The sequence below is a fragment of the Oncorhynchus tshawytscha genome, linkage group LG21 (genome assembly GCF_018296145.1).
Source record: "Oncorhynchus tshawytscha isolate Ot180627B linkage group LG21, Otsh_v2.0, whole genome shotgun sequence".
In the NCBI taxonomy this organism is placed as follows: domain Eukaryota; kingdom Metazoa; phylum Chordata; class Actinopteri; order Salmoniformes; family Salmonidae; genus Oncorhynchus; species Oncorhynchus tshawytscha.
In genome coordinates, this window is record NC_056449.1 from 3,281,832 (window position 1) to 3,298,977 (window position 17,146).

At 42.5% G+C, this 17,146-nt stretch overlaps 9 non-coding genes across 9 annotated transcripts; all 9 read left to right on the plus strand.

The window, feature by feature from the left end:
• Positions 1-780: 780 nt before the first annotated feature.
• Positions 781-852, plus strand: trnat-cgu. Its single transcript has one exon. It is a non-coding gene; the product is annotated as a tRNA-Thr (tRNA).
• A 2,033-nt stretch (positions 853-2,885) lies between these two features.
• trnat-cgu lies at positions 2,886-2,957 on the plus strand. Its single transcript has one exon. It is a non-coding gene; the product is annotated as a tRNA-Thr (tRNA).
• Positions 2,958-4,624: 1,667 nt separating this feature from the next.
• Positions 4,625-4,696, plus strand: trnat-cgu. The gene has a single exon. It is a non-coding gene; the product is annotated as a tRNA-Thr (tRNA).
• Positions 4,697-5,991: 1,295 nt separating this feature from the next.
• On the plus strand, positions 5,992-6,063 carry trnat-cgu. The gene has a single exon. It is a non-coding gene; the product is annotated as a tRNA-Thr (tRNA).
• Positions 6,064-7,451: 1,388 nt separating this feature from the next.
• Positions 7,452-7,523, plus strand: trnat-cgu. Its single transcript has one exon. It is a non-coding gene; the product is annotated as a tRNA-Thr (tRNA).
• A 1,664-nt stretch (positions 7,524-9,187) lies between these two features.
• On the plus strand, positions 9,188-9,259 carry trnat-cgu. Its single transcript has one exon. It is a non-coding gene; the product is annotated as a tRNA-Thr (tRNA).
• A 1,672-nt stretch (positions 9,260-10,931) lies between these two features.
• Positions 10,932-11,003, plus strand: trnam-cau. The gene has a single exon. It is a non-coding gene; the product is annotated as a tRNA-Met (tRNA).
• Positions 11,004-12,677: 1,674 nt separating this feature from the next.
• On the plus strand, positions 12,678-12,747 carry trnag-ucc. Its single transcript has one exon. It is a non-coding gene; the product is annotated as a tRNA-Gly (tRNA).
• A 1,637-nt stretch (positions 12,748-14,384) lies between these two features.
• Positions 14,385-14,456, plus strand: trnam-cau. The gene has a single exon. It is a non-coding gene; the product is annotated as a tRNA-Met (tRNA).
• The last annotated feature ends 2,690 nt before the right edge of the window (positions 14,457-17,146 follow it).

A 17,146-nucleotide genomic window follows, 5' to 3' on the forward strand; every position in this document is an offset into this window, starting at 1 on the left:
TCATCTGTAAGTCTATGCTAGGTAAAGCTCCGCCTTATCAAAGCACTCACAGGCGGCCTAGTCCTCGCACAGCAGTCCCTTCCAGCTGCAGTCAGAGCAGGAGATGTTCACCCCTCCGCGTCCAGACTGCAAATGAATTGCACTGCTTTGCTTTATCTTGGCCAGGTCGCAGTTGTGTATGAGAACTTGTTCTTAACTGGCTTACCTGGTATAATAAAGGAGACATTTAAAAAAATAAGAAACTATTTTATCTTTCCTAGAAAGGGGGTGTAGCTCAGTGGTAGAGTGCATGGTTCCCATGTATGAGGTCCTGGGTTCATTACCCAGCTTCTCTATGTTTTTTTGCAAAGACCAAACTTCTACTTTCCAGAATGTTGAAATTCTAAGCAGGAAACAGAGATGTCCTAAATCATTTGGTCTTTTAATCTGAAGAACATGCGTTCAATCCCTGTTAGTACATTTATAGAACAGAAGTGGCATGGTTGCCAACTTTTATGGCATCATTTTCAAAAACTGAAATTCATCTTTTCGATCCCTGTCCGTACCTGTTTTAAGAATTGCTGCTATCATTTCATTGTAGTTTCAATGGAGTGGTGTATATGTAAAGTACAGTGTATTGATATTGCGTTTTATCTGCAAATTAAATGGGATGGAAGCTCAGAGGGGAGTGCATGCTATATATGTATGAGGTCCTTTCTCCACTGAGTTTGTGTGCCAAATTCACATTTGCACAACTACTACCTTCCAGATTGTATATATATATAAAATGCAGTAATAAGTGGCATGGTGGCCAAGTGGTAAGGCGTCAGTCTCGTAAACCGAAGACCATGGGTTCAAATCCCATCCGTGCCTTTATAGAAAAGACTTCCAATTCCATGGAAATTTACATTCATTGAGGACTTTGTCAAAAAATCATGTTGTATCAATATTTGAACACAACTATTATATTAAGGGGAAGTATCTCTACGATAGAGCCACTTTACATGTTTGCTGTTCTACAGTATTCCCCAACTTGTCTTTTGAGAGTATTCACTTGTTAAATTAGCTTTTGCACAACTCCCACTTTCCACAATGTTGACATTCTAAGAATGAAATAGATGTGCAAAGCCATCTGTTTTTGTTAACTGAAGCACATGGGTTCAATCCCTGTTCAACGTTTATTGTATATAGCTGAAATTATGGAAATGTACTTTCATCACAACAGTGTAAAGAAAAGGTCAATTGTCTTGATATGGCCACTGCGACCTGTATGCTCTAGTCGGCTGGCCCTCGGTACATATTCGTCGCCAGAACCACTGGCTATTTTGTTATTGACTGTGCGCTAGTTTGTTCCATGTGTAACTCGTCGCCAGAACCACTGGCTCCAGGTCATCTGTAAGTCTATGCTAGGTAAAGCTCCGCCTTATCAAAGCACTCACAGGTGGCCTAGTCCTTGCGCAGCAGTCCCTTCCAGCTGCAGTCAGAGCAGGAGATGCCCATCTGTAAATAGCCCACCCAATCTACCTACCTCATCGCCATATTGTTTTTATTTACATTCTGCACTTTTGCACACCAGTATTTCTACTTGCACATCATCATCTGCTCATCTATCACTCCAGTGTTCATTTGCTAAATTGTGATTACTTCGGTACTATGGCATATTTATTGCCTTTAAAAAAAAAATATCCCTTCTATTTTGTTATTGACTGTGCGCTAGTTTGTTCCATGTGTAACTCGTCGCCAGAACCACTGGCTCCAGGTCATCTGTAAGTCTATGCTAGGTAAAGCTCCGCCTTATCAAAGCACTCACAGGCGGCCTAGTCCTTGCGCAGCAGTCCCTTCCAGCTGCAGTCAGAGCAGGAGATGCCCATCTGTAAATAGCCCACCCAATCTACCTACCTCATCGCCATATTGTTTTTATTTACATTCTGCACTTTTGCACACCAGTATTTCTACTTGCACATCATCATCTGCTCATCTATCACTCCAGTGTTCATTTGCTAAATTGTGATTACTTCGGTACTATGGCATATTTATTGCCTTTAAAAAAAATATCCCTTCTATTTTGTTATTGACTGTGCGCTAGTTTGTTCCATGTGTAACTCGTCGCCAGAACCACTGGCTCCAGGTCATCTGTAAGTCTATGCTAGGTAAAGCTCCGCCTTATCAAAGCACTCACAGGCGGCCTAGTCCTCGCACAGCAGTCCCTTCCAGCTGCAGTCAGAGCAGGAGATGTTCACCCCTCCGCGTCCAGACTGCAAATGAATTGCACTGCTTTGCTTTATCTTGGCCAGGTCGCAGTTGTGTATGAGAACTTGTTCTTAACTGGCTTACCTGGTATAATAAAGGAGACATTTAAAAAATAAGAAACTATTTTATCTTTCCTAGAAAGGGGTGTAGCTCAGTGGTAGGTGCATGGTTCCCATGTATGAGGTCCTGGGTTCATTACCCAGCTTCTCTATGTTTTTTTGCAAAGACCAAACTTCTACTTTCCAGAATGTTGAAATTCTAAGCAGGAAACAGAGATGTCCTAAATCATTTGGTCTTTTAATCTGAAGAACATGCGTTCAATCCCTGTTAGTACATTTATAGAACAGAAGTGGCATGGTTGCCAACTTTTATGGCATCATTTTCAAAAACTGAAATTCATCTTTTCGATCCCTGTCCGTACCTGTTTTAAGAATTGCTGCTATCATTTCATTGTAGTTTCAATGGAGTGGTGTATATGTAAAGTACAGTGTATTGATATTGCGTTTTATCTGCAAATTAAATGGGATGGAAGCTCAGAGGGGAGTGCATGCTATATATGTATGAGGTCCTTTCTCCACTGAGTTTGTGTGCCAAATTCACATTTGCACAACTACTACCTTCCAGATTGTATATATATATAAAATGCAGTAATAAGTGGCATGGTGGCCAAGTGGTAAGGCGTCGGTCTCGTAAACCGAAGACCATGGGTTCAAATCCCATCCGTGCCTTTATAGAAAAGACTTCCAATTCCATGGAAATTTACATTCATTGGAGGACTTTGTCAAAAAATCATGTTGTATCAATATTTGAACACAACTATTATATTAAGGGGAAGTATCTCTACGATAGAGCCACTTTACATGTTTGCTGTTCTACAGTATTCCCCAACTTGTCTTTTGAGAGTATTCACTTGTTAAATTAGCTTTTGCACAACTCCCACTTTCCACAATGTTGACATTCTAAGAATGAAATAGATGTGCAAAGCCATCTGTTTTTGTTAACTGAAGCACATGGGTTCAATCCCTGTTCAACGTTTATTGTATATAGCTGAAATTATGGAAATGTACTTTCATCACAACAGTGTAAAGAAAAGGTCAATTGTCTTGATATGGCCACTGCGACCTGTATGCTCTAGTCGGCTGGCCCTCGGTACATATTCGTCGCCAGAACCACTGGCTATTTTGTTATTGACTGTGCGCTTGTTTGTTCCATGTGTAACTCGTCGCCAGAACCACTGGGTCCAGGTCATCTGTAAGTCTATGCTAGGTAAAGCTCCGCCTTATCAAAGCACTCACAGGCGGCCTAGTCCTTGCGCAGCAGTCCCTTCCAGCTGCAGTCAGAGCAGGAGATGCCCATCTGTAAATAGCCCACCCAATCTACCTACCTCATCGCCATATTGTTTTTATTTACTTTCTGCACTTTTGCACACCAGTATTTCTACTTGCACATCATCATCTGCTCATCTATCACTCCAGTGTTCATTTGCTAAATTGTGATTACTTCGGTACTATGGCATATTTATTGCCTTTAAAAAAATATCCCTTCTATTTTGTTATTGACTGTGCGCTAGTTTGTTCCATGTGTAACTCGTCGCCAGAACCACTGGCTCCAGGTCATCTGTAAGTCTATGCTAGGTAAAGCTCCGCCTTATCAAAGCACTCACAGGCGGCCTAGTCCTCGCACAGCAGTCCCTTCCAGCTGCAGTCAGAGCAGGAGATGTTCACCCCTCCGCGTCCAGACTGCAAATGAATTGCACTGCTTTGCTTTATCTTGGCCAGGTCGCAGTTGTGTATGAGAACTTGTTCTTAACTGGCTTACCTGGTATAATAAAGGAGACATTTAAAAAAATAAGAAACTATTTTATCTTTCCTAGAAAGGGGTGTAGCTCAGTGGTAGAGTGCATGGTTCCCATGTATGAGGTCCTGGGTTCATTACCCAGCTTCTCTATGTTTTTTTGCAAAGACCAAACTTCTACTTTCCAGAATGTTGAAATTCTAAGCAGGAAACAGAGATGTCCTAAATCATTTGGTCTTTTAATCTGAAGAACATGCGTTCAATCCCTGTTAGTACATTTATAGAACAGAAGTGGCATGGTTGCCAACTTTTATGGCATCATTTTCAAAAACTGAAATTCATCTTTTCGATCCCTGTCCGTACCTGTTTTAAGAATTGCTGCTATCATTTCATTGTAGTTTCAATGGAGTGGTGTATATGTAAAGTACAGTGTATTGATATTGCGTTTTATCTGCAAATTAAATGGGATGGAAGCTCAGAGGGGGAGTGCATGCTATATATGTATGAGGTCCTTTCTCCACTGAGTTTGTGTGCCAAATTCACATTTGCACAACTACTACCTTCCAGATTGTATATATATATATAAAATGCAGTAATAAGTGGCATGGTGGCCAAGTGGTAAGGCGTCGGTCTCGTAAACCGAAGACCATGGGTTCAAATCCCATCCGTGCCTTTATAGAAAAGACTTCCAATTCCATGGAAATTTACATTCATTGGAGGACTTTGTCAAAAAATCATGTTGTATCAATATTTGAACACAACTATTATATTAAGGGGAAGTATCTCTACGATAGAGCCACTTTACATGTTTGCTGTTCTACAGTATTCCCCAACTTGTCTTTTGAGAGTATTCACTTGTTAAATTAGCTTTTGCACAACTCCCACTTTCCACAATGTTGACATTCTAAGAATGAAATAGATGTGCAAAGCCATCTGTTTTTGTTAACTGAAGCACATGGGTTCAATCCCTGTTCAACGTTTATTGTATATAGCTGAAATTATGGAAATGTACTTTCATCACAACAGTGTAAAGAAAAGGTCAATTGTCTTGATATGGCCACTGCGACCTGTATGCTCTAGTCGGCTGGCCCTCGGTACATATTCGTCGCCAGAACCACTGGCTATTTTGTTATTGACTGTGCGCTAGTTTGTTCCATGTGTAACTCGTCGCCAGAACCACTGGCTCCAGGTCATCTGTAAGTCTATGCTAGGTAAAGCTCCGCCTTATCAAAGCACTCACAGGCGGCCTAGTCCTCGCACAGCAGTCCCTTCCAGCTGCAGTCAGAGCAGGAGATGTTCACCCCTCCGCGTCCAGACTGCAAATGAATTGCACTGCTTTGCTTTATCTTGGCCAGGTCGCAGTTGTGTATGAGAACTTGTTCTTAACTGGCTTACCTGGTATAATAAAGGAGACATTTAAAAAAATAAGAAACTATTTTATCTTTCCTAGAAAGGGGGTGTAGCTCAGTGGTAGAGTGCATGGTTCCCATGTATGAGGTCCTGGGTTCATTACCCAGCTTCTCTATGTTTTTGCAAAGACCAAACTTCTACTTTCCAGAATGTTGAAATTCTAAGCAGGAAACAGAGATGTCCTAAATCATTTGGTCTTTTAATCTGAAGAACATGCGTTCAATCCCTGTTAGTACATTTATAGAACAGAAGTGGCATGGTTGCCAACTTTTATGGCATCATTTTCAAAAACTGAAATTCATCTTTTCGATCCCTGTCCGTACCTGTTTTAAGAATTGCTGCTATCATTTCATTGTAGTTTCAATGGAGTGGTGTATATGTAAAGTACAGTGTATTGATATTGCGTTTTATCTGCAAATTAAATGGGATGGAAGCTCAGAGGGGAGTGCATGCTATATATGTATGAGGTCCTTTCTCCACTGAGTTTGTGTGCCAAATTCACATTTGCACAACTACTACCTTCCAGATTGTATATATATATAAAATGCAGTAATAAGTGGCATGGTGGCCAAGTGGTAAGGCGTCGGTCTCGTAAACCGAAGACCATGGGTTCAAATCCCATCCGTGCCTTTATAGAAAAGACTTCCAATTCCATGGAAATTTACATTCATTGGAGGACTTTGTCAAAAAATCATGTTGTATCAATATTTGAACACAACTATTATATTAAGGGGAAGTATCTCTACGATAGAGCCACTTTACATGTTTGCTGTTCTACAGTATTCCCCAACTTGTCTTTTGAGAGTATTCACTTGTTAAATTAGCTTTTGCACAACTCCCACTTTCCACAATGTTGACATTCTAAGAATGAAATAGATGTGCAAAGCCATCTGTTTTTGTTAACTGAAGCACATGGGTTCAATCCCTGTTCAACGTTTATTGTATATAGCTGAAATTATGGAAATGTACTTTCATCACAACAGTGTAAAGAAAAGGTCAATTGTCTTGATATGGCCACTGCGACCTGTATGCTCTAGTCGGCTGGCCCTCGGTACATATTCGTCATTTGCCAGAACCACTGGCTATTTTGTTATTGACTGTGCGCAGTTTGCATGGTGGCCAGCTGCAGTGCCAGAACCACTGGCTACCTACCTCAGGTCATCTGCACATTTCTATCACTCCAGTAAATTGTGCTTCGGTCTATGGCATATTTATTGCCTTTTAAAAAATATCCCTTCAAAGCACTAGTTTGTTCAGGCGTCGCCAGAACCACTGGCTCCAGGTCATCTGTAAGTCTTGCAGGTAAAGCAGCCTTATCCTTCCAGCTGCAGTCAGAGCAGGAGATGTTCACCCCTCCAGTCCAGACTGCAAATGAATTGCACTGCTTTGCTTTATCTTGGCCAGGTCGCAGTTGTGTATGAGAACTTGTTCTTAACTGGCTTACCTGGTATAATAAAGGAGACATTTAAAAAATAAGAAACTATTTTATCTTTCCTAGAAAGGGGTGTAGCTCAGTGGTAGAGTGCATGGTTCCCATGTATGAGGTCCTGGGTTCATTACCCAGCTTCTCTATGTTTTTTTGCAAAGACCAAACTTCTACTTTCCAGAATGTTGAAATTCTAAGCAGGAAACAGAGATGTCCTAAATCATTTGGTCTTTTAATCTGAAGAACATGCGTTCAATCCCTGTTAGTACATTTATAGAACAGAAGTGGCATGGTTGCCAACTTTTATGGCATCATTTTCAAAAACTGAAATTCATCTTTTCGATCCCTGTCCGTACCTGTTTGAAGAATTGCTGCTATCATTTCATTGTAGTTTCAATGGAGTGGTGTATATGTAAAGTACAGTGTATTGATATTGCGTTTTATCTGCAAATTAAATGGGATGGAAGCTCAGAGGGGGAGTGCATGCTATATATGTATGAGGTCCTTTCTCCACTGAGTTTGTGTGCCAAATTCACATTTGCACAACTACTACCTTCCAGATTGTATATATATATAAAATGCAGTAATAAGTGGCATGGTGGCCAAGTGGTAAGGCGTCGGTCTCGTAAACCGAAGACCATGGGTTCAAATCCCATCCGTGCCTTTATAGAAAAGACTTCCAATTCCATGGAAATTTACATTCATTGGAGGACTTTGTCAAAAAATCATGTTGTATCAATATTTGAACACAACTATTATATTAAGGGGAAGTATCTCTACGATAGAGCCACTTTACATGTTTGCTGTTCTACAGTATTCCCCAACTTGTCTTTTGAGAGTATTCACTTGTTAAATTAGCTTTTGCACAACTCCCACTTTCCACAATGTTGACATTCTAAGAATGAAATAGATGTGCAAAGCCATCTGTTTTTGTTAACTGAAGCACATGGGTTCAATCCCTGTTCAACGTTTATTGTATATAGCTGAAATTATGGAAATGTACTTTCATCACAACAGTGTAAAGAAAAGGTCAATTGTCTTGATATGGCCACTGCGACCTGTATGCTCTAGTCGGCTGGCCCTCGGTACATATTCATCGCCAGAACCACTGGCTATTTTGTTATTGACTGTGCGCTTGTTTGTTCCATGTGTAACTCGTCGCCAGAACCACTGGCTCCAGGTCATCTGTAAGTCTATGCTAGGTAAAGCTCCGCCTTATCAAAGCACTCACAGGCGGCCTAGTCCTTGCGCAGCAGTCCCTTCCAGCTGCAGTCAGAGCAGGAGATGCCCATCTGTAAATAGCCCACCCAATCTACCTACCTCATCGCCATATTGTTTTTATTTACATTCTGCACTTTTGCACACCAGTATTTCTACTTGCACATCATCATCTGCTCATCTATCACTCCAGTGTTCATTTGCTAAATTGTGATTACTTCGGTACTATGGCATATTTATTGCCTTTAAAAAAAATCCCTTCTATTTTGTTATTGACTGTGCGCTAGTTTGTTCCATGTGTAACTCGTCGCCAGAACCACTGGCTCCAGGTCATCTGTAAGTCTATGCTAGGTAAAGCTCCGCCTTATCAAAGCACTCACAGGCGGCCTAGTCCTCGCACAGCAGTCCCTTCCAGCTGCAGTCAGAGCAGGAGATGTTCACCCCTCCTCGTCCAGACTGCAAATGAATTGCACTGCTTTGCTTTATCTTGGCCAGGTCGCAGTTGTGTATGAGAACTTGTTCTGAACTGGCTTACCTGGTATAATAAAGGAGACATTTAAAAAAATAAGAAACTATTTTATCTTTCCTAGAAAGGGGTGTAGCTCAGTGGTAGAGTGCATGGTTCCCATGTATGAGGTCCTGGGTTCATTACCCAGCTTCTCTATGTTTTTTTGCAAAGACCAAACTTCTACTTTCCAGAATGTTGAAATTCTAAGCAGGAAACAGAGATGTCCTAAATCATTTGGTCTTTTAATCTGAAGAACATGCGTTCAATCCCTGTTAGTACATTTATAGAACAGAAGTGGCATGGTTGCCAACTTTTATGGCATCATTTTCAAAAACTGAAATTCATCTTTTCGATCCCTGTCCGTACCTGTTTTAAGAATTGCTGCTATCATTTCATTGTAGTTTCAATGGAGTGGTGTATATGTAAAGTACAGTGTATTGATATTGCGTTTTTATCTGCAAATTAAATGGGATGGAAGCTCAGAGGGGAGTGCATGCTATATATGTATGAGGTCCTTTCTCCACTGAGTTTGTGTGCCAAATTCACATTTGCACAACTACTACCTTCCAGATTGTATATATATATAAAATGCAGTAATAAGTGGCATGGTGGCCAAGTGGTAAGGCGTCGGTCTCGTAAACCGAAGACCATGGGTTCAAATCCCATCCGTGCCTTTATAGAAAAGACTTCCAATTCCATGGAAATTTACATTCATTGGAGGACTTTGTCAAAAAATCATGTTGTATCAATATTTGAACACAACTATTATATTAAGGGGAAGTATCTCTACGATAGAGCCACTTTACATGTTTGCTGTTCTACAGTATTCCCCAACTTGTCTTTTGAGAGTATTCACTTGTTAAATTAGCTTTTGCACAACTCCCACTTTCCACAATGTTGACATTCTAAGAATGAAATAGATGTGCAAAGCCATCTGTTTTTGTTAACTGAAGCACATGGGTTCAATCCCTGTTCAACGTTTATTGTATATAGAGCTGAAATTATGGAAATGTACTTTCATCACAACAGTGTAAAGAAAAGGTCAATTGTCTTGATATGGCCACTGCGACCTGTATGCTCTAGTCGGCTGGCCCTCGGTACATATTCGTCGCCAGAACCACTGGCTATTTTGTTATTGACTGTGCGCTAGTTTGTTCCATGTGTAACTCGTCGCCAGAACCACTGGCTCCAGGTCATCTGTAAGTCTATGCTAGGTAAAGCTCCGCCTTATCAAAGCACTCACAGGCGGCCAGTCCTTGCGCAGCAGTCCCTTCCAGCTGCAGTCAGAGCAGGAGATGCCCATCTGTAAATAGCCCACCCAATCTACCTACCTCATCGCCATATTGTTTTTATTTACATTCTGCACTTTTGCACACCAGTATTTCTACTTGCACATCATCATCTGCTCATCTATCACTCCAGTGTTCATTTGCTAAATTGTGATTACTTCGGTACTATGGCATATTTATTGCCTTTAAAAAAAAATCCCTTCTATTTTGTTATTGACTGTGCGCTAGTTTGTTCCATGTGTAACTCTGTCGCCAGAACCACTGGCTCCAGGTCATCTGTAAGTCTATGCTAGGTAAAGCTCCGCCTTATCAAAGCACTCACAGGCGGCCTAGTCCTCGCACAGCAGTCCCTTCCAGCTGCAGTCAGAGCAGGAGATGTTCACCCCTCTGCGTCCAGACTGCAAATGAATTGCACTGCTTTGCTTTATCTTGGCCAGGTCGCAGTTGTGTATGAGAACTTGTTCTTAACTGGCTTACCTGGTATAATAAAGGAGACATTTAAAAAAATAAGAAACTATTTTATCTTTCCAGACTGTTGGGTGTAGCCAGTGGAGAGTGCATGGTTCCCATGTATGAGGTCCTGGGTTCATTACCCAGCTTCTCTATGTTTTTTTTGCAAAGACCAAACTCCTACTTTCCAGAATGTTGAAATTCTAAGCAGGAAACAGAGATGTCCTAAATCATTTGGTCTTTTGTTGTCGTATTGGGGTTTTTGAGAACATGGGTTCAATCCCTGTTAGTACATTTATAGAACAGAGTGGCATGGTTGCCAACTTTTATGGCATCATTTTCAAAAACTGAAGTTCATCTTTCGTCCCTGTCCGTACCTGTTTTAAGAATTGCTGCTATCATTTCATTGTAGTTTCAATGGAGTGGTGTATATGTAAAGTACAGTATTGATAGCGTTTTATCTGCAAATTAAATGGGATGGAAGCTCACCTGTGCATGCTATATATGTATGAGGTCCTTTCTCCACTGAGTTTCATGTAAATTCACATTTGCACAACTACACCTTCCAGATTGTATATACTCTCCTATATAAAATGCAGTAATAAGTGGCATGGTGGCCAAGTAGTAAGGCGTCGGTCTCATAAACTGAAGACCATGGGTTCAAATCCCATCCGTGCCTTTATAGAAAAGACTTCCAATTCCATGGAAATTTACATTCATTGGAGGACTTTGTAAAAATCATGTTGTATCAATATTTGAACACAACTATTATATTAAGGGGAAGTATCTCTACGATAGAGCCACTTTACATGTTTGCTGTCCTACAGTATTCCCCAACTTGTCTTTTGAGAGTATTCACTTGTTAAATTAGCTTTTGCACAACTCCCACTTTCCACAATGTTGACATTCTAAGAATGAAATAGATGTGCAAAGTCATCTGTTTTTGTTAACTGAAGCACATGGGTTCAATCCCTGTTCAACGTTTATGGTAGATAGCTGATATTATGGAAATGTACTTTCATCACAACAGTGTAAAGAAAAGGTCAATTGTCTTGATATGGCCACTGCGACCTGTATGCTCTAGTCGGCTGGCCCAGAGCTACATATTCTCGCCAGAACCACTGGCTATTTTGTTATTGACTGTGCGCTTATTTGTTCCATGTGTAACTCGTTGCCAGAACCACTGGCTCCAGGTCATCTGTAAGTCTATGCTAGGTAAAGCTCCGCCTTATCAAAGCACTCACAGGCGGCCTAGTCCTTGCGCAGCAGTCCCTTCCAGCTGCAGTCAGAGCAGGAGATGCCCATCTGTAAATAGCCCACCCAATCTACCTACCTCATCGCCATATTGTTTTTATTAACTTTCTGCACTTTTGCACACCAGTATTTCTACTTGCACATCATCATCTGCTCATCTATCACTCCAGTGTTCATTTGCTAAATTGTGATTACTTCGGTACTATGGCATATTTATTGCCTTTAAAAAAAATCCCTTCTATTTTGTTATTGACTGTGCGCTAGTTTGTTCCATGTGTAACTCATCGCCAGAACCACTGGCTCCAGGTCATCTGTAAGTCTATGCTAGGTAAAGCTCCGCCTTATCAAAGCACTCACAGGCGGCCTAGTCCTCGCACAGCAGTCCCTTCCAGCTGCAGTCAGAGCAGGAGATGTTCACCCCTCTGCGTCCAGACTGTAAATTAATTGCACTGCTTTGCTTTATCTTGGCCAGGTCGCAGTTGTGTATGAGAACTTGTTCTGAACTGGCTTACCTGGTATAATAAAGGAGTCATTTTAAAAAAATCACATTTGAAACTACTATCTTTCCAGACTGTTGATATATGGTAAAGTGCAAGTTCCCTGATGAGGTCACCTCCAAAAATGTTTTGCAAAGACCAAACTTCTACAGAATGTTGAAATTCGATGCCAGGAAACAGAGATGTCCTAAATCCTGTGGCTTTTACCGGGGGCTAGAAGACCGGGCAGTTCACCCTGTTAGTACATTTATAGGAAGTGGCACGGTGTCTGCCAGTTTGGGTGGCATCATTTTCAAAAACTGAAATTCATCTTTTCGATTGGTACCTGTTTTAAGAATTGGGCTATCATTTCATTGTAGTTTCAATGGAGTGCTATATGTCAAAGTCCAGTGTATTGCGCCTGCGTTTTATCTGCAAATTAAATGGGATGGAAGCTCAGAGGGGAGTGCAGCTCCCCGCATATATTGATTTATTTCCAGCACCACGCACCGCCTATTTCAGGGGGCGTATGAGGTCCTTTCTCCACTGAGTTTGTTGCCAAATTCACATTTGCACAACACTACCTTCCAGATTGTATACCTATATAAAATGCAGTAATAAGTGGCATGGTGGCCAAGTGGTAAGGCGTCGGTCTCCCGCCGAAGACCATGGGTTCAAATCCCATCCGTGCCTTTATAGAAAAGACTTCCAATTCCATGGAAATTTACATTCATTGGAGGACTTTGTCAAAAAATCATGTTGTATCAATATTTGAACACAACTATTATATTAAGGGGAAGTATCTCTACATAGCAGCCACTTTACATGTTTGCTGTTCTACAGTATTCCCCAACTTGTCTTTTGAGAGTATTCACTTGTTAAATTAGCTTTTGCACAACTCCCACTTTCCACAATGTTGACATTCTAAGAATGAAATAGATGTGCAAAGCCATCTGTTTTTGTTAACTGAAGCACATGGGTTCAATCCCTGTTCAACGTTTATTGTATATAGCTGAAATTATGGAAATGTACTTTCATCACAACAGTGTAAAGAAAAGGTCAATTGTCTTGATATGGCCACTGCGACCTGTATGCTCTAGTCGGCTGGCCCTCGGCCATATTCGTCGCCAGAACCACTGGCTATTTTGTTATTGACTGTGCGCAGTTTGTTCCATGTGTAACTCGTCGCCAGAACCACTGGCTCCAGGTCATCTGTAAGTCTATGCCAGGTAAAGCTCCGCCTTATCAAAGCACTCACAGGCGGCCTCCAGTCCTGCGCAGCAGTCCCTTCCAGCTGCAGTCAGAGCAGGAGATGCCCATCTGTAAATAGCCCACCCAATCTACCTACCTCATCGCCATATTGTTTTTATTTACATTCTGCACTTTTGCACACCAGTATTTCTACTTGCACATCATCATCTGCTCATCTATCACTCCAGTGTTCATTTGCTAAATTGTGATTACTTCGGTACTATGGCATATTTATTGCCCGGGCTATCCCTTCTATTTTGTTATTGACTGTGCGCTAGTTTGTTCCATGTGTAACTCAGTCGCCAGAACCACTGGCTCCAGGTCATCTGTAAGTCCATGGGGTTCTGGGTAAAGCTCCGCCTTATCGCACTCATGGTCGGCCTAGGGTGCACAGCAGTCCCTTCCAGCTGCAGTCAGAGCAGGAGATGTTCACCCCTCCGGAGCGTCCAGACTGCAAATGAATTGCACTGCTTTGCTTTATCTTGGCCAGGTCGCAGTTGTGTATGAGAACTTGTTCTTAACTGGCTTACCTGGTATAATAAAGGAGACATTTTGAAACTATTTTATCTTTCCTAGAATTTGTTCAGGCCAGTGGTATGAGTGCATGGGTTCCCATGTATGAGGTCCTGGGTTCATTGTCTATGTTTTTTTGCAAAGACCAAACTTTACTTTCCAGAATGTTGAAATTCTAAGCAGGAAACAGAGATGTCCTAAATCATTTGGTCTTTTAATCTGAAGAACATGCACATTATCCCTGTTAGTACATTTATAGAACAGAAGTGGCATGGTTGCCAACTTTTATGGCATCATTTTCAAAAATTGGGAATTCATCTTTTCGTATCCCTGTTTCACTGTGTATTTTTAAGTGATTGTTCCTGTCATTTCATTGTAGTTTCAATGGAGTAGGTGTAATTAAATTTCAGTGTATTGTTGTTTTTTGCAAATTAAATGGGATGTTATTTCAGAGGGGGAGTGCATTTTTCATAATGTATGAGGTCCTTTCTCCACTGCAGTTTGTGTGCCAAATTCACATTTGCACAACTACTACCTTCCAGATTGTATATATAATAAAATGCAGTGGCATGGTGGCCAAGTGGTAAGGCGTTGGTCTCATAAACTGAAGACCATGGGTTCAAATCCCATCCGTGCCTTTATAGAAAAGACTTCCAATTCCATGGAAATTTACATTCATTGGAGGACTTTGTCAAAAAATCATGTTGTATCAATATTTGAACACAACTATTATATTAAGGGGAAGTATCTCTACGATAGAGCCACTTTACATGTTTGCTGTCCTACAGTATTCCCCAACTTGTCTTTTGAGAGTATTCACTTGTTAAATTAGCTTTTGCACAACTCCCACTTTCCACAATGTTGACATTCTAAGAATGAAATAGATGTGCAAAGTCATCTGTTTTTGTTAACTGAAGCACATGGGTTCAATCCCTGTTTGACGTTTATGGTAGATAGCTGATATTATGGAAATGTACTTTCATCACAACAGTGTAAAGAAAAGGTCAATTGTCTTGATATGGCCACTGCGACCTGTATGCTCTAGTCGGCTGGCCCTCGCTACATATTCATCGCCAGAACCACTGGCTATTTTGTTATTGACTGTGCGCTTATTTGTTCCATGTGTAACTCGTTGCCAGAACCACTGGCTCCAGGTCATCTGTAAGTCTATGCTAGGTAAAGCTCCGCCTTATCAAAGCACTCACAGGCGGCCTAGTCCTTGCGCAGCAGTCCCTTCCAGCTGCAGTCAGAGCAGGAGATGCCCATCTGTAAATAGCCCACCCAATCTACCTACCTCATCGCCATATTGTTTTTATTAACTTTCTGCACTTTTGCACACCAGTATTTCTACTTGCACATCATCATCTGCTCATCTATCACTCCAGTGTTCATTTGCTAAATTGTGATTACTTCGGTACTATGGCATATTTATTGCCTTTAAAAAAAATCCCTTCTATTTTGTTATTGACTGTGCGCTAGTTTGTTCCATGTGTAACTCATCGCCAGAACCACTGGCTCCAGGTCATCTGTAAGTCTATGCTAGGTAAAGCTCCGCCTTATCAAAGCACTCACAGGCGGCCTAGTCCTCGCACAGCAGTCCCTTCCAGCTGCAGTCAGAGCAGGAGATGTTCACCCCTCTGCGTCCAGACTGTAAATTAATTGCACTGCTTTGCTTTATCTTGGCCAGGTCGCAGTTGTGTATGAGAACTTGTTCTGAACTGGCTTACCTGGTATAATAAAGGAGTCATTTTAAAAAATTCACATTTGCACAACTACTACTTTCCAGACTGTTGATATATATAAAGACCAAGCCTGAGAGTCACCTCCAAAAATGTATTGGGGGGCTCACAGGGTTCATGGCAGATGCCAGGTAGTTTTTTTGCGCAAACTCCCTGTGCTTACCAGGGGGCTAGAGAGACCGGGCAGGCATGTGTTTTGCTTTTATGGAGCGCACGGTGTCTCCAGTTTAGTGCATAGCCCGGTGCGGTACATACCAGCTCTTCATATTGGCAAAGGCTAGAGTGGGCATCGAGCCAGGTAAAGTTGGGCAGGCTTGGTGCTCAAGAGCTCCAGTGCGCCTGCACGGTCAGTCTATCCAGAGCCACCTCCACACACCAGTGGAAGCTCAGGGGGCAGTGCAGTTGCACCAGGCTTCCTGTCCTTTCTCCTGTTCTGAGTTCCAGTGCCACCAGTTCCATTTGCACCACGCACCAGGCCTTCAGGGCGCCTCACCTGTTCATAACAGCCAGAGCCAGTGGCATTCTCTCTAGGCTGTCGGAGTCTCCCGCCTGTTCAGGGTTCAGAGCCTTCCTCCTTTACAGCGCTGCCAGCCTCCATGGAAATTTACAGCCAGAGCTGCCAGTCTGCATGTTGTAGCAGCCAGAGCTGCCAGTCTACATGGAGCAGCCAGAGTTGTCAGCTCTGCATGGAGCAGCCAGCTGTCAGTTTGCATGGAGCAGCCTGAGCTGTCAGTCTGCATGGAGCAGCCAGAGCTGCCAGTCTGCATGGAGCAGTTGAGCATTCTAAGAATCAGTGCAAAGCCATCTGTTTTTGCATGGAGCAGCCATGGGTTCAGCTGCAACAGTATATAGCTGCATGGAAAGCTTTCAGCATCTTTCAACAGTCTAAACAAAGGTCAGTCTGCATGGAGCAGCCAGAGCTGTCAGTCTGCATGGAGCAGCCAGAGCTGCCAGTCTGCATGGAGAAGCCAGAGCTGTCAGTCTGCATGGAGCAGCCAGAGTTGCCAATCTACATGGAGCAGCCAGAGCTGTCAGTCTGCATGGAGCAGCCAGAGCAGCTAGATCCGCCAGTCAGCCATGATCTTCCAGATCTGCTAGTCAACCAGACTCTTCCAGATCTGCCAGTCAACCAGACTCTTCCAGATCTGCCAGTCAACCAGACTCTTCCAGATCTGCCAGTACCAGACTCTTCCAGATCCGCCAGCCAGCCAGGATCTGCCTACTTAACTACCTGCCTGAGCTTCATCTCAGTTCATTTGCTAAATTGTGCTTCCTCTCAGTACTATGGCATATTTATTGCCCCTAAAAAAAAATATCCGGGCTTCCCCTTTGTCCCGGGCTTCCCCTCAGTTTGTTCCATGGCTTCCTCAGAACCCTGGCTCCAGGTCATCCCTATGCTCAGTCCCGGGCTGCCCCTCAGGCTTCCTCTCAGTACTGTGCTTCCCCTCAGTACTGGGCTTCCCCTCAGTCCGGGGCCGAGCTGCCCCTCAGTCCCGAGCTGCCCCTCAGTCCCGAGCTGCCCCTCAGTCCAGTGGGGTTCTGGGTGAGGACTACGAGGTCATGGTCGGCGGCGAGGGTGGACTATCCCA